Source organism: Perna viridis, chromosome 6 (genome assembly GCF_037379345.1).
Source record: "Perna viridis isolate PV_CMFRI_1.1 ecotype Kerala chromosome 6, ASM3737934v1, whole genome shotgun sequence".
Taxonomy (NCBI): Eukaryota; Metazoa; Mollusca; class Bivalvia; order Mytilida; family Mytilidae; genus Perna; species Perna viridis.
In genome coordinates this window covers 49,307,826-49,325,740 of record NC_142450.1, presented here as the reverse complement: position 1 = coordinate 49,325,740, position 17,915 = coordinate 49,307,826, and the positions used below count along the sequence as shown (strand labels likewise).

General features: G+C 33.5%; 5 non-coding genes across 5 annotated transcripts; all 5 read right to left on the bottom strand.

The window, feature by feature from the left end:
• Nucleotides 1–11,928: 11,928 nt before the first annotated feature.
• On the bottom strand, nucleotides 11,929–12,002 carry Trnaf-gaa (transfer RNA phenylalanine (anticodon GAA)). The gene has a single exon. It is a non-coding gene; the product is annotated as a tRNA-Phe (tRNA).
• Nucleotides 12,003–12,605: 603 nt separating this feature from the next.
• On the bottom strand, nucleotides 12,606–12,678 carry Trnaf-gaa (transfer RNA phenylalanine (anticodon GAA)). Its single transcript has one exon. It is a non-coding gene; the product is annotated as a tRNA-Phe (tRNA).
• A 605-nt stretch (nucleotides 12,679–13,283) lies between these two features.
• Nucleotides 13,284–13,356, bottom strand: Trnaf-gaa (transfer RNA phenylalanine (anticodon GAA)). Its single transcript has one exon. It is a non-coding gene; the product is annotated as a tRNA-Phe (tRNA).
• Nucleotides 13,357–13,961: 605 nt separating this feature from the next.
• Nucleotides 13,962–14,034, bottom strand: Trnaf-gaa (transfer RNA phenylalanine (anticodon GAA)). Its single transcript has one exon. It is a non-coding gene; the product is annotated as a tRNA-Phe (tRNA).
• A 2,831-nt stretch (nucleotides 14,035–16,865) lies between these two features.
• Nucleotides 16,866–16,938, bottom strand: Trnaf-gaa (transfer RNA phenylalanine (anticodon GAA)). The gene has a single exon. It is a non-coding gene; the product is annotated as a tRNA-Phe (tRNA).
• Nucleotides 16,939–17,915: the final 977 nt, after the last annotated feature.

The following is a 17,915-nucleotide window of genomic DNA, read 5'->3' as shown; positions in this document are numbered from 1 at the left end:
AAATCACTTTCATGAATATCACATTGTTCACACCAAAATTCATAACATTTAGGTTTAATAAAACACTTTTGTAACAGTAACGTATAAAATCTTTTTGTTTTACACAACGACATGTCACATACTTTATTGTCAAACTGAACATAGAATTGAGACAGTTCATCATTTTTCACATTACATTTTGTCAAAACAACTTCTTTCCACTCGACAGGAATGTGATTCAATAATAACATATACAATTTTCTGACAATGTTAAAAGTAACATCTATTTCTTTTTCTCTCATCATATCAAAAATTGCATGAACTGGCAAAAATCCAGGTATAGCTTCATATGAAATATCTTTAATTTGAACAATACCAGCTTTTATGAAATATTCCCATTCTTTACCAGACACAAACTTAGAACTATTATAAAACAGTGGTTGATTATAAACATCAGAGTCTCCTATATTAAAAGTTATATCTTTTCTAATACACTGCCATGCTTCCAACATTTCTCTGTACACATGCGGTAAACATAATAAATCCTTTTTGTTTAAAAACAAAAATAGAACTGACCTCGAAAGATTCATACAATGCACTCTTCTCAAAAAATAGCTAAAGGTACTTTTCCAAATACAATTGCATTCAGGATTTAAAAATCTCCCTAAAAATTTTAATCTAAATGATAACATTTTTAAATATATATCTTGAAAATTCAAGCCACCATCTTGTTTCATACCAGTAATAGTAGCATATTGTACTAAATGAGATTTAGAATTCCACAAAAAATCAATACATATTTGTTTCAAATCTGTCAACACATTTTCAGGTATTGGAGAAACAGCTAATAAATACCAAATTCTAGATACCAATAAAGAAGAAATTACAACATTTCTTCCAGATAAAGTCAAACGTCTTTGTTTCCACATATTAACAATACATCTTATTTTTCTTATCTTATCCTTCCAATTCATATCATTACATACATCAATATCTACACCAACATAAACACCAAGAACTTGAATACATTTTTCACAAACTCTTAATCCAAGTACAGTCTTATCATCATCAGTCAAATTTCCTTTTCCAATACATAAAATTTCAGACTTACTTCTGTTAATCTTAGAACCTGATGCCCACTATATAAATCAAATACATCAAAGGTATATTTAATAGATTTTTTATCACTCAAACATAATGTAGTATCATCTGCATGTTGAAACAAGACTGCAGTTTCATTACTATAAGGTATACGTATACCATTAATATTACAATCTTTCTTTATTGTCATTGACAGTGGTTCTGCCGATAAAACATACAATAAAGCACTAATAGGGCATCCTTGCCTAATACCATTTCTAACTTTAAAATATTTTGTTAAAAAACCATTACACTTGACAGTACTTTGAATATCAGTATAAAAAATCCTAATCCAATTAATAAATTTACATCCAAAACCAAAACCTTCTAATACTCTAATGAGATAATCATGACTCACTCTGTCAAAAGCTTTCTCTTGATCAAATTTTAAAATATACCCTTCTACATCATCATCATCAACCATATTTATTACATCACGTACACTTGCTATTGTATCTGCAATATCTCTACCAGGTATACAACATGACTGGCTGTTTGAAATTATTTGACAAAGTACTGATTTAAATCTATTTGACATGACACGTGCTAATATCTTATAATCAACTTGTAACAATGAAATCGGTCTATAATTCTTTAAATCCCTTTTATCACCTTTTTTCTTATAAATAAGAGACAGTACGCCATTTCTCATAGACCTTGATAAAGTGTTACTCTTTTCAACTGCCTTAAACACCTTCAGTAAAATATCCTTTAAAATATGATAAAATGTACAATAAAACTCCACCGTCAGTCCATCAGATCCTGGACTCTTATTTTTAGACATTTTATGTAATGCAACAAAAATTTCTTCTTCAGTAATATCACTATCACATACTCCTTGATCAAAATCATCAACTTTTACATCTATATTTTGCAACAAAACATCCATTGATTTTTTGTCTGTTTCCACACATGAATATAACTTACTATAAAACCTATATTGTAAGTCTAACAAACCATCAGTATCAGAAACAGTAGTATTATCATCAAAATCAATTAATTCTTTAATACAATTACTCTCTTGCTTGTACTTTTCTAAATTCAAAAAATACTTTGTACATTTATCGTTTTCTGTGGCCCAAAAAGCTTTTGATCTCAAAATAGCACCTTTACATTTCTCTTCTTCTAATACACTTAATTCTAACTTTAAGTTTTCATATCTTTCTACATCTACATTTTCTCCTTCTGCAATTCTCATACATAACTTTTGTATCTTATTTTGTATACAATAATACTCAGCATTTTTCTCTTTTGCAATTCTCTTACTAAAAACTTGAGAGAATTTCTTAATTCTATATTTTAAATTATCCCACCAAATCAATACATCATCATCAAAAAGAGAACATTTCTTACTGTCATCAATAATATTAAACATATTTGTTACATAATCGTCATTATCCAACAATGTATTGTTAAAAATCCATACACCTGGACCTCTTTCTACTTCATCAAACACAACTCTCATTTCCACAAAAGAATGATCGCTTAAAGATGTATCTTTATACTTTACATATTGTACAAAATTTGACAAATTTCTAGTAATGAGAAAATAATCCAATCTTGATTGTTGTAAATAAAAATCACTAACTCGTTTCCATGAAAAAGTTTTATCACCAGGGTTTCTAGTTCTCCACACATCATATAAATTGTTATCTGACATCAAACTACAAAGTAAATTATAACTCATATCATTTCTGTGTACAGTTTTACCAGATCTATCCAGATTTGACAAAGTTGTATTCCAATCACCCGATAAAATAATATTATCATAGGAACTAATATATTGATTAAGAAATGTAAAAAACTCACATCTTTCTCTAAAAGAGTTATATGCATAAATATTCAATATGTTATAAATACAACCTTCATGTTCAAATTGGACATGTAAAAATCTACCTTCATCATCCTTTGAAATCAATTTTACATTTTGTTTAAACCTTTTATGCACAAGAATAGCAACACCTTGTCTTTTAGTACTACTATTAGAATATAAAACATGACCGTCGTACATTCTATCAATATTCAAAATAAAATCATCATCCCAGAAGGTTTCTTGTAGTAACAAGAAATCAATCCTACTATTATCAATAATTGATACATATTTCTTAAATTTATTAACGTCTCTCAACCCATTACAATTGTTGCTTACAAACAGCACCATTGTAAAAATAAAAATATTGAAACATACATTAAACATCTCCATTGTTAATATTCTTTTGGCTGGATTTGTCTTTCTTAATATTATTTACATTCGGATAAAATTTCATCTTGTTCCTTCTTTTTTTACCTTCTACTGTACAAAATTCAGAAGCACTTACATCTGAGCTCCCAGAACAAGACAAACCAACCTCTGTTTAAAATGTGACATCGACTCCAGTGTTTTCACCACTGGAGATGGTGTCAGTGTCCATACCTTCACTAACAATATTATCTTCTTCAGCATTTTCTTTTACAATATGCTTATGTACAAAAACAGTTTCATCATCAGAGTCACCTGTTCTTGAAATATCATCTCTTTGTCTTTTCTGTCCTTTAGCGATTCCTTCAGTTGATCCATCTCCAGTAAGACCTTCACTACATTGTCTGTCAATGTTATCATCACATGTGGTCCCGAAGACCACATTAGAATCCTCTTTGGCCCCGAAGACCATATTATCATCACCAACGCTCAGATCAAGCTTTTCACCATCCGTCATGGTCCTAAGGACCATTTCATTTCTCTCCTCTGTAGTCCCGAAGACCACACTAACCCTGTTTTTATTGGCCCCGAAGGCCAAATCATCACTATTTTTATTGGCCCCGAAGACCAAATCATCATTCTTTTCTGTGGCGCCGAAGACCACATCATCAACTTCTACATTGGTCGCGCAGACCACACCCTTTGTTGATTTTTTCTCGCCGACCATATCTTCCTCTTCAGTAACTCGATCTGTAAAATCCCCATTTTCTTTCTCACTTTCCACTGAAACATCTGCAATTTCAACTTCGTAATTTGTTTGATCATCCTCAACTCCATTCTCATTTAGTGTTGTTTCCTTTTTTTTATCCTTAATTACATGATCACTATCTTCCTTTCTGCAAATACACCTCTCAGTTACCAATCTACATTCTTTGCACTTACATTTGCAATCTTCCTTCATCTTGTCACAAGTGAAACAAGGACAAACGCATGTTTCCTTGTTGCAGTATTGACATTTCTTTTCTTTGCAAAAACAATGCCTAAGTCTTTTCTTGCAATATTCACACGGAGGTATCTTACACTCATGCTCTTTATGACCATGCTTATCACAGTTGAAACAGACTAGTTGTGGACATTGTCTGTACTTATGACCAGGAGATCCACAATAGTTACATAACTGCCTCTGATGGTCGTGTTTAACTCGAAAACTCCTTGTTCCTAATCCTGTGTCAAATTTCATTGACCAGGGAAGGGAAGTCATCCCATGAGGAAACTGAACTCGGACATACCTTGTCCCATCTGCAACTTCAGTTCCAGGATGAACATGTCTAAAAACTTGAGATAATGGTTTACAATTCTTTTCTATCAGTACATTAAGAATTGATTCATCACTAACATGAGCAGGCAAGTGAATAAGTGAAACCACTACTGAGTTTTGAAAAACAAATAAACATTCATGAAATTTACTATCAATATTAACTCCCTTTGTTAATTTATCTGCATTTACTTCACTGTCCATAGTTACACAATACGAATTTTCAATTTCATCCTGGACAACTGCTAAAACCGTATTTTCACCACAAACCTCCTCAGCAGCCTTAATGATTTTTGCTGGAGTTCCAGGTGCTTTCGGAATATTCATAATCTTAACCGCACATTCCTTCTTATATATCTTCTTTCTATTTGTGTACTTTCTTGGCCTATCTCCTTCCTTGCTACCATATACAAATGGCTTTGCATTTGAAAAGCGAGTTCCAGAACTTCCTGGTGCTCTGTTCTCCATATTCCAATTTGGTTTTAGGTTGAATCAGTAAAAGCGAATCAAACGCACCTTTCTCCCCCCTATTTCCTGCACATAAATGGCAGGAAAAGGGGAAATATACGACAAAATTCGACAAGTGTCCTATCACTTTACATTAATGAAACAATATTAAGCATACAGAAATGTATCTGAACACATAGATATAGCTGAACTCACCAAAAAGACACATTCAACCGGAGCGGCAAAATGTAAACATCATCTCATGATATGTCCAACAACCAACCACCAGTCTAACGCTCTCCCAACTGAGCTATTCCGGCTGACAAGGACTGACGAGATTAATTGAGTACTTATATATATACATCACCATCGGATCTATACTATAATATCTTTTTCAGATTTCATAAATCGAAAGTTGCATCATTCTTGATTGTTGATATCAATTCAAATATGCCGAAAAGCAAGTACTTGACCGGTTATGCTGGCTAAACAAAATACCGTACATGTACAAGACCACCAACATGTCGTCGGAAAGAAGGATTTAAGGTATATTGGGGTCGATACATACACATATATGCACCCTGGCTAGCTGAATATTAGTTAGTAAAATGTTTACACGTACTTTACCATTTTCTTGTATTATCATTATGAAATTAAGTCGTACCTCTTCCATTGTCAGTCGCCAGAAAGGAGGGAAAAAGAATTATATACAAACGTCAATGTCACAACTTGAGGGCAGACTTGTTTGAAGAGAGATAATACAGCGGTTCATATAACAGGCATCTGTGCATGCACGGTTTATTCATTCTGCGCTTGAATACATGCAGTTTTAAGTATAGCAAATTAGATGCCCGAGTTACTATTATGCACCTGATGTAAAAATCTGTTGCAAAAAATATCCTGCCAGCCGCCGGATTGTTCCGTGCCGGAACCCGGGATTGAACCGGGGGCCTTTAGATCTTCAGTCTAACGCTTTTTTTTTTATCTTGATAAAATTTTATTCACAGTAAAACATCATGTAAAAGAATTATTGGGCTAGTCTCCCAATAATTCACATATCACAGATCACAAATTGTCCTTAAATTACATTGACAGTATATATATGAATAAGTATATTTAAAAGTCTATCACAACATTATCATCAGAGATGCGCAGAACAGGATTGTCATTCAAGTAATATTTTTGAAACAAAGAAAAGTTCTTTTTCTGTATATAATACATGTAAGCATAATTAACATGCTTTCGAAGAACAGATTTAAAATAAGAAATAATGTGCAAAACTTTCTCATCTTTCATGACTAAATTTCTTCTCTTTACAACACAAAACCTTCTAACAGATAAAGCAGTATTAACAAAATAAAAGTTTACTTTTTTATCTTTCTTGAGTAGACCGAAATAACATAGAAAATTAAAGTCTACCATATTGATAAAGCTAGCTGAAATATTACACAATATATTATGTAAAAAGTCTTTAAAAAAGTCATTGAATCGAGTCAAACATCTACACGAAATTATAAGATGTTCTAAGTCCTCATGCATATCATCACAAACTGGACACAATGAATCATCAGTAATGCGACATCTCAATAACCTCTCCTTAGTAAATAAAACTCTATGAAATATTTTAAATGATAACTCAATCCAATCACTTGGTAAAAATGGAAAGTTCAAAATTATTTGGACTTTTTGAGTATCAAAATCAGAACACATCTCACACCAATATTTGACAGCATTTGGTTCTTTTGATAATGATTTCAACAACATAGAATAAAAAAACTTTGTTGTACTAGGAAAAGAGTACTTTCTATTATTAACATTACATTCTATATTCAAACTGAGATTTCTACGAACATTTTCATTATTTTCTACTAAAATTTTACATTCATCAGGAATACATTGTTTTATACATTGTACTACCTTAATAATCTTAGCAGCAGATACCTGTGGAAACTTTTCAGAAACAATATCTTGAACAAAATCATCTCTCATTAATCCCTTTTTACATTCAAATGCTAAATCTTTCACTTTAATAATGCCTGCATCTATAAAAGTCTTGATATACAGCATATTACCATTATTAGTAATCAAAGGATTATTGAACAGAGGCAGGTCAAATACATTATTCAAATTGATATCAATTTCAATATAATCAAGTATCTTTCCCCAAGCAAACAGCATACATTTATAAAAATCAGGTAAACTCTCCAACTGTCTCTGCTTAAATTCACAGAACAAAATCTCAATACCAAGTTTCATATCTTGTACTTTGGAAAAGAAATAAGTACAAAGATGCTTCCAAACAGCACAATACTCTACATCTAACAAACAACTTAAAAATTTAAGTCTAAAAGCATACATCTTATGTAAAATTTCTGGAAAGTTCAAACCTCCATCTAGTATTCTATTAATAACAACATCATAAGCAACCAAAGATGGTTTATCATTCCACAAAAACCCGATGCACAATTTCTTTATATCTAAATAGTATTTTTCTGGTATATTAACTACCATCAGAGTATACCAAAGTTTGCTCATTAAAAGAGTATTTATCACAGTTACTCTACCATGTATTGACAATTGTCTCATTTTCCAAAGATTCAGTATTTTTGAAATAGACTGCACTTTGCATTCCCAATTCAGACTATCACATAACTTTTTATCCTTGCCAATCCATATGCCTAAAAGCTGTAAAACCCCATCACACTCTTTAATTTTCCAAGCATCTAAATCATTTTTTGATATTTTTCCAGTACCCAATGCCAAAATTTCAGATTTATCTTTATTTAATTTTGCCCCAGATGCTTGTTCATACAATTGTAAAACATTAAATGATTCATTTACTGAATTTTTGTCAGACAATATCAATGTAGTGTCATCAGCATGTGAAAATATTTTTTCTTCAATATTCACAACAGGAATGTTAATACCTTGAATCCTATCATTCCTTTTGATCATTATACTTAAAGGTTCAGCAACTAAAACATACAATAAAGCAGATATTGGGCAACCTTGTTTAACAGAGTTTGCCAATGGAAAATATTTGGATAGGAAACCATTGCACTTGACAGTACTAAAAATATCTGTATAAAAGATTTTTATCCAAGATATAAATCTCTCCCCAAAACCAAATTTTTGTAAAACCGAAAAAAGATATTCATGCCCAACCCTGTCAAAAGCCTTTTCCTGATCTAACTTTAACAAATAACATTCTAGATTATCCATTTCAACCAAATCAATTATGTCTCTTACAGTAACAGTAGTATCAGAGATGTCTTTACCTATTATACAACAACTCTGAGTTGGTGAAATAATCTTTGGAAGTACAAATTTAAACCTATTTGCCATGACTCTTGCTAATATTTTATAATCTACATTCAATAAACTGATAGGTCTAAAATTTTTCAGGTCAGTTTTGTCACCTCTATTTGTATAAATTAGGTTAATCATTCCATACCTCATAGACCTAGATAAAACTTTATTCTCTTCAACTGTATCATAAATATATTTCAAAACATCTTTCAACTCATTAAAAAAATATAAATAAAACTCCACCGTGAGTCCATCAGGACCAGGTGTTTTTCCTTGTTTCATACCTTTTATAGAGGTTTTTATTTCTTCAATATTAATTTCCTCATCACATTTTTCAACATCACAAACGTCAACATTGACGTTAATACAATCTAACATTTTATCAATTGCTTCATAATCAGTTTGTACACAAGAAAATAGCCTTTCATAAAAACTATGAATAACATCTAAAATTTCAGCAGTTTCACTGACAACATTACCATCATAATTTTTCAAACCATTTATCATATTTCTATTCTGTCTATGTTTCTCTAAATTCAAAAAATAGGTTGTATTCTTATCACTTTCTAATGAATATTGACATTTGGATCTTATAACAGCACCATTACATCTGTGTTTTTCTAAACCTTGAAGTTCCTCTTTCAACTCTAAATATTTGACATGATCTATATCATTACCACAAGCAGCCTTTATTGACAATTCTTGTAACTTATTCTGTATTCTATAATAATCTCTATATAACTCTCTCTGTTTTTCTTTACCATAGAGTTGACTTGTTTTCTTGATTTTATATTTCAAATTATCCCACCAAATTAATGGATGTGAAAAATAAAAATCTGAACCAATTTCATCCAGTAAGATATTTCTAATTTTTTCAACAAAAAAATCATCACTCAATAAGGACTTGTTAAAAATCCAAACACCAGGTCCTTTTTCAACTTCAGAAAAATCTAATTTCATACTAACAATAGAATGATCACTGAAAGATGTATCATTGTGAAAAACATTCTTTATAAATGGTTTTAAATTACAAGAGACTAAAAAATAATCAATTCTACTTTGAGTTAAAAAACTTTGTACAACTTGTTTTCTTGAAAACATTTTAACACCTACATTTCTATCTCTCCATACATCAGATAAACCTTTTTCATTTATCAATTCAGTCAGACATTTTAAAGATCTGTCAGCATAAAAAACAGTTTTCCCACTTTTGTCTAAAGGGGAAAGAGTGGTATTATAATCACCTGCTATTATAATAAATTCATCTCCATATATTTTACTTTTACAATCATTGAAAAAATTACACATTTCACTAACATTATTTGGAGCATACAAATTAATTATGTCCAAACTTTTGTCAAGAATTTTACCTTGTATATGAACTAATCTTCCACATACACTCTCACAAACTTTAAAAACATTTTTCAACCTTTTACTTACAAGAATGGCAACCCCTTTCCTATTACAAATGCTATTACTGGCAAAAATCTCACCATCCCATACAGTTTTATCAATTTGAATATCCTCATACAATTTATCAGTCCAAAATGTTTCCTGTAAACAAACAATGTCATATTTTCTTTCAATACATAATGCAAAAATACAATCCCTTTTATTTTTGTCACACAAACCATTACAATTAAGGCTAATGAAGTTAAAAGTAGCCATCACAAAACAAAAGTTCATAACTAATGACACATTCCACTCCATTGTTACTTCATTAACTTATTTTTAACATTTGACAATCTAGCTGCCTTTAAATTAGGCTTAATCTGAAATTTATTTCGCCTTTTGATACCCAAGTAGGATTTTTTCTTACCCACAACAGTAAACTCATCACCACTCGCCAACTGACAATCACTTGTCAATGAATGAGTGTCCATTTCAAAATCATCCAAAGTATCACAAGTACTATGGCTGACTCCTCCCTGGCTTTTGATTTTATCCTGAGAGGAGACAGTATTTTCTATATTAGATATATGATCAATATCTTTAACATTATTCTCAGATACACCAGAGACATCATTAAATTCAACCAAATTAACATGGCTAACATCTACATTATTAGTAAGATTGTCATGATCGATTTCTGATTCTACTTTTTTTTTTATCTTCACCACTTACAATATCTTCAACACCATGAACCATGTCACAAACATCATCTAACACCTCAGAAACGTCATCACCATCCACTTCATGATTCTCTCCATCGTGACTAGCACCGTCACATTCATCAATACACTGGCTAGCAACACCATTCGGAACATCATCTGTGATATGGCTAGCAACACCATTATCACCATTCGCTATCGGCTCAACAATCGCCTCCACAGTTGTATGGGTAGCATCGCCATTAGTGTCAACATGACTGACATCATCACGACAACGGGAATGAACACTACTGACAACATTTTCACGTCTTCTAGTGTTCTGTGCCCATTCGTCATCTTCAGAAACATCACTTGAATCATCATTTTCTGTATGAAACATTCTGTCACTTGAATGTTGAATGTCATGATCCTTAAAAATGCCCGAGTAGGAATCAGTTTGGAATTCTGTACATGAATTACCCACGCCTGTCTTCCTCAAGGTTTCACACTTACAGTTCTCCTTCTTGTAAAAGCAGAAAGAACACTTATTTTTCAAGCATTTCCTACTAATATGACTTTGCTCGCCACACTCAAAACACTTGAAATCAGGACAATCTTTATATATGTGGTCCGGGCTAAAACACCCATGGCACACTCTAACTTGATGATTGTGGATCACACGATAGTATGCAGTTTCTTTTTCATTCACTGAGAACTTCATCGAGTAGGGGATGGATTTCATATTAGGTGGAAGTTTTGCCTTAAATACTCTTGTTCCATCATAAATATAGTTTTTCGACTTCATCTTATGTTTTTTAATTGGTGACACCACTTCAACTCCAATTTTTGAAAATCTTTCAATGATTTCAGCATCAGTTACATACATACTCAAGTTGAGTATTGAAACATATCTGAAGCTGGATTCTAATTCAGTCACTTTAAATGTTTTACCACTGACTGATAAATCACCAAGAATTGGTTCCATCATCTGCCTCTCTCTAAATACAACTTCATATCCACTGCCGGTCTTTGGCACACATGCTATAACACTTCCTCTACCACATTTCAATTCAATTTCATCAATTACTGAATCAGGTTCTACTTTCCCAGAACCTTCAAGTACACATGAAATTAAAACAGTTTTCTCCTTTGAAAATTCATTTTCAACATTAAAAGACTTTCTATTGGACCTTTCTGGTCCACTTCTTTCAAAGTTCGCCATTAGTTCTTAGATGGATCTCAAGAAACGAATCGAGTGCACCTTTCCTCCCCCTTTTTCCTGCTACGAAAAAGCAGGAAAAGGGGATATAAAACGAATATTTATATGGAAACTATTATCACTTTAAAGCAAATATCATCTAACAATGTTCAGGAAATATTTACACACAAAAATACGGCGAAGAACTCACCAAACAAAGAAAAATTCTCGGACGACACAATGTTTACATCCTACAGATGATGCATCCAAAAACCGACCCTCCGGGATTGAACCGGGGGCCTTTAGATCTTCAGTCTAACGCTCTCCCAACTGAGCTATTCCGGCTGACAAGGACTGACGAGATTAATTGAGTACTTATATATATACATCACCATCGGATCTATACTATAATATCTTTTTCAGATTTCATAAATCGAAAGTTGCATCATTCTTGATTGTTGATATCAATTCAAATATGCCGAAAAGCAAGTACTTGACCGGTTATGCTGGCTAAACAAAATACCGTACATGTACAAGACCACCAACATGTCGTCGGAAAGAAGGATTTAAGGTATATTGGGGTCGATACATACACATATATGCACCCTGGCTAGCTGAATATTAGTTAGTAAAATGTTTACACGTACTTTACCATTTTCTTGTATTATCATTATGAAATTAAGTCGTACCTCTTCCATTGTCAGTCGCCAGAAAGGAGGGAAAAAGAATTATATACAAACGTCAATGTCACAACTTGAGGGCAGACTTGTTTGAAGAGAGATAATACAGCGGTTCATATAACAGGCATCTGTGCATGCACGGTTTATTCATTCTGCGCTTGAATACATGCAGTTTTAAGTATAGCAAATTAGATGCCCGAGTTACTATTATGCACCTGATGTAAAAATCTGTTGCAAAAAATATCCTGCCAGCCGCCGGATTGTTCCGTGCCGGAACCCGGGATTGAACCGGGGGCCTTTAGATCTTCAGTCTAACGCTCTCCCAACTGAGCTATTCCGGCTGACAAGGACTGACGAGATTAATTGAGTACTTATATATATATACATCACCATCGGATCTATACTATAATATCTTTTTCAGATTTCATAAATCGAAAGTTGCATCATTCTTGATTGTTGATATCAATTCAAATATGCCGAAAAGCAAGTACTTGACCGGTTATGCTGGCTAAACAAAATACCGTACATGTACAAGACCACCAACATGTCGTCGGAAAGAAGGATTTAAGGTATATTGGGGTCGATACATACACATATATGCACCCTGGCTAGCTGAATATTAGTTAGTAAAATGTTTACACGTACTTTACCATTTTCTTGTATTATCATTATGAAATTAAGTCGTACCTCTTCCATTGTCAGTCGCCAGAAAGGAGGGAAAAAGAATTATATACAAACGTCAATGTCACAACTTGAGGGCAGACTTGTTTGAAGAGAGATAATACAGCGGTTCATATAACAGGCATCTGTGCATGCACGGTTTATTCATTCTGCGCTTGAATACATGCAGTTTTAAGTATAGCAAATTAGATGCCCGAGTTACTATTATGCACCTGATGTAAAAATCTGTTGCAAAAAATATCCTGCCAGCCGCCGGATTGTTCCGTGCCGGAACCCGGGATTGAACCGGGGGCCTTTAGATCTTCAGTCTAACGCTCTCCCAACTGAGCTATTCCGGCTGACAAGGACTGACGAGATTAATTGAGTACTTATATATATATACATCACCATCGGATCTATACTATAATATCTTTTTCAGATTTCATAAATCGAAAGTTGCATCATTCTTGATTGTTGATATCAATTCAAATATGCCGAAAAGCAAGTACTTGACCGGATATGCTGGCTAAACAAAATACCGTACATGTACAAGACCACCAACATGTCGTCGGAAAGAAGGATTTAAGGTATATTGGGGTCGATACATACACATATATGCACCCTGGCTAGCTGAATATTAGTTAGTAAAATGTTTACACGTACTTTACCATTTTCTTGTATTATCATTATGAAATTAAGTCGTACCTCTTCCATTGTCAGTCGCCAGAAAGGAGGGAAAAAGAATTATATACAAACGTCAATGTCACAACTTGAGGGCAGACTTGTTTGAAGAGAGATAATACAGCGGTTCATATAACAGGCATCTGTGCATGCACGGTTTATTCATTCTGCGCTTGAATACATGCAGTTTTAAGTATAGCAAATTAGATGCCCGAGTTACTATTATGCACCTGATGTAAAAATCTGTTGCAAAAAATATCCTGCCAGCCGCCGGATTGTTCCGTGCCGGAACCCGGGATTGAACCGGGGGCCTTTAGATCTTCAGTCTAACGCTCTCCCAACTGAGCTATTCCGGCTGACAAGGACTGACGAGATTAATTGAGTACTTATATATATACATCACCATCGGATCTATACTATAATATCTTTTTCAGATTTCATAAATCGAAAGTTGCATCATTCTTGATTGTTGATATCAATTCAAATATGCCGAAAAGCAAGTACTTGACCGGTTATGCTGGCTAAACAAAATACCGTACATGTACAAGACCACCAACATGTCGTCGGAAAGAAGGATTTAAGGTATATTGGGGTCGATACATACACATATATGCACCCTGGCTAGCTGAATATTAGTTAGTAAAATGTTTACACGTACTTTACCATTTTCTTGTATTATCATTATGAAATTAAGTCGTACCTCTTCCATTGTCAGTCGCCAGAAAGGAGGGAAAAAGAATTATATACAAACGTCAATGTCACAACTTGAGGGCAGACTTGTTTGAAGAGAGATAATACAGCGGTTCATATAACAGGCATCTGTGCATGCACGGTTTATTCATTCTGCGCTTGAATACATGCAGTTTTAAGTATAGCAAATTAGATGCCCGAGTTACTATTATGCACCTGATGTAAAAATCTGTTGCAAAAAATATCCTGCCAGCCGCCGGATTGTTCCGTGCCGGAACCCGGGATTGAACCGGGGGCCTTTAGATCTTCAGTCTAACGCTCTTTTTTTTTTTTATCTTTATATTATCAATCATCAAATATATATCACAGATTTTTACATCAATATTTTGTTCACAAAAACATTAATTCTCAATTGTCCGTATTACAATCCAGGCTGAATACAATCACATTCACAATTGTCCATTTTTCATGCAATCCTGAAAGAATACATTAAACATACAAATGTCTGCTCATATCATCTACACTTTCTTACAACAGTTTAAATATATTCGCATACTTTTTTAGTTATTTTTCAACATTTTTCGTAAAAGGTAAAAACAAGCATGACTTCACGAAAAGAGGATTATTTTAATTTAACAATATATCAATTAAATCTCTTGTCCAAAAGTTATGTAAAAAGGCTGGACCTCCACGCCTTTATATCAACTTTGGTATAAAGTTTTAACAAAATATGATTAAACTCAAACAATCCACAATTCAATGGCACTCTCATACAAATAAGGTCTATTGACTCTTCAAAAAGTATTCCATCTTTTGAATTCCTTCTTTCACTATATCACTGTAAAATTTAGTTTGCCGTACATCATTAAAATCTTCTTCAATATTTTTCTTAAAATATTTCCAGTGATGGACGGAGCGGTCAATAATAATAGTTTCATCGTCTGTTAAACAGTGATGAAGAATGTTCATCGTTCCTGGCAAAAATGCTAATAAAACGCCAATACTACCAGTACAAAATTTGATAACAATTTTGTCCAATGAAAGTGGTATTTGAACAATTGGTTGTGTATTGTCCGTTTTCCTTTTTTGTGTACCGGTATTCACTTTTGATCTATTTAAATCTTGCCGAGGTGGTTCAACAGGTTTATGAATAGTCTTCTTTATACACACATTATCAGTAATCGATTGTCCACCGCTACCTTTCTTGCTTGACTGCTTTTCTTTATTTGGTTCAACCGGTGATTTAATTACCTTATGCGAGGATCCACACGGGGTTTTCTCTAACTTATCTGCGACAGATATCTCCATATCCCAGTCCGATTGTTTGTCAGATGATTCGGAATCATCATCGGAAGAACCAGTATCACTTGACAATGTCTGATCTTTTATGTTTTCACCGACGCTATTTTTGGCCGCAATAAATTCATCATACCGTCTTTGATCACGACTACGTGTAGACTTGGATTTGTGTCGCTTCGGTTGATTGTTTGTCCAACTTAAGCTAATTCGCATTTTTCCATTCTGTTCAACAGAAGACCATGAAAATTCACTGTATTGTTCACTAACAATATTCACCAAAGCTAACAACGTTTTTGGGAGATTTTCCATTTTTTGCAATGAAGCTCTACCTCCCATGCAGACCCTCAACGGGAAATGAAGAATAAGCACAATCAGTATAAAAACGCTTATAATACATCAAATTGTCAATCTGACTTACGTTTAGTGAAACAATGTCCTAAATACACAAGTAATGGCTGGTAAATCCAATCCAAAACACGGTAATCCGACAAATAATCACATTTTCTATCAGCACTGACAAAAAGGCGTCCGACATCTTGGGCATACTCGACTGGTCTCACAGTCTAACGCTCTCCCAACTGAGCTATTCCGGCTGACAAGGACTGACGAGATTAATTGAGTACTTATATATATATACATCACCATCGGATCTATACTATAATATCTTTTTCAGATTTCATAAATCGAAAGTTGCATCATTCTTGATTGTTGATATCAATTCAAATATGCCGAAAAGCAAGTACTTGACCGGTTATGCTGGCTAAACAAAATACCGTACATGTACAAGACCACCAACATGTCGTCGGAAAGAAGGATTTAAGGTATATTGGGGTCGATACATACACATATATGCACCCTGGCTAGCTGAATATTAGTTAGTAAAATGTTTACACGTACTTTACCATTTTCTTGTATTATCATTATGAAATTAAGTCGTACCTCTTCCATTGTCAGTCGCCAGAAAGGAGGGAAAAAGAATTATATACAAACGTCAATGTCACAACTTGAGGGCAGACTTGTTTGAAGAGAGATAATACAGCGGTTCATATAACAGGCATCTGTGCATGCACGGTTTATTCATTCTGCGCTTGAATACATGCAGTTTTAAGTATAGCAAATTAGATGCCCGAGTTACTATTATGCACCTGATGTAAAAATCTGTTGCAAAAAATATCCTGCCAGCCGCCGGATTGTTCCGTGCCGGAACCCGGGATTGAACCGGGGGCCTTTAGATCTTCAGTCTAACGCTCTCCCAACTGAGCTATTCCGGCTGACAAGGACTGACGAGATTAATTGAGTACTTATATATATACATCACCATCGGATCTATACTATAATATCTTTTTCAGATTTCATAAATCGAAAGTTGCATCATTCTTGATTGTTGATATCAATTCAAATATGCCGAAAAGCAAGTACTTGACCGGTTATGCTGGCTAAACAAAATACCGTACATGTACAAGACCACCAACATGTCGTCGGAAAGAAGGATTTAAGGTATATTGGGGTCGATACATACACATATATGCACCCTGGCTAGCTGAATATTAGTTAGTAAAATGTTTACACGTACTTTACCATTTTCTTGTATTATCATTATGAAATTAAGTCGTACCTCTTCCATTGTCAGTCGCCAGAAAGGAGGGAAAAAGAATTATATACAAACGTCAATGTCACAACTTGAGGGCAGACTTGTTTGAAGAGAGATAATACAGCGGTTCATATAACAGGCATCTGTGCATGCACGGTTTATTCATTCTGCGCTTGAATACATGCAGTTTTAAGTATAGCAAATTAGATGCCCGAGTTACTATTATGCACCTGATGTAAAAATCTGTTGCAAAAAATATCCTGCCAGCCGCCGGATTGTTCCGTGCCGGAACCCGGGATCTTTAGATCTTCAGTCTAACGCTTTTTTTTTTTTTATCTTGATAAAATTTTATTAACAGAAAAACATTTACAAATCAAAGAGATATTGTTATTAATTCTCATAGACATACTATTATCATATTGATTAGTTATATCATATATGTCAATTACATACGCATAGAAAACAAAGTCACCACAATTGTCCATTTTCGCAATACCTACAAAATTTTTATATTCATACATTTAATATATTTTTATTCACAATCATGTACGCACAAGCGATATCACAGTTGTACTCTTTCACTGTATTCATGCACATTTTTATTTCTTTTTTTTTTAATTTTAGGTAAAATGTAAAAACAAGTGAAAAGGTAATTGA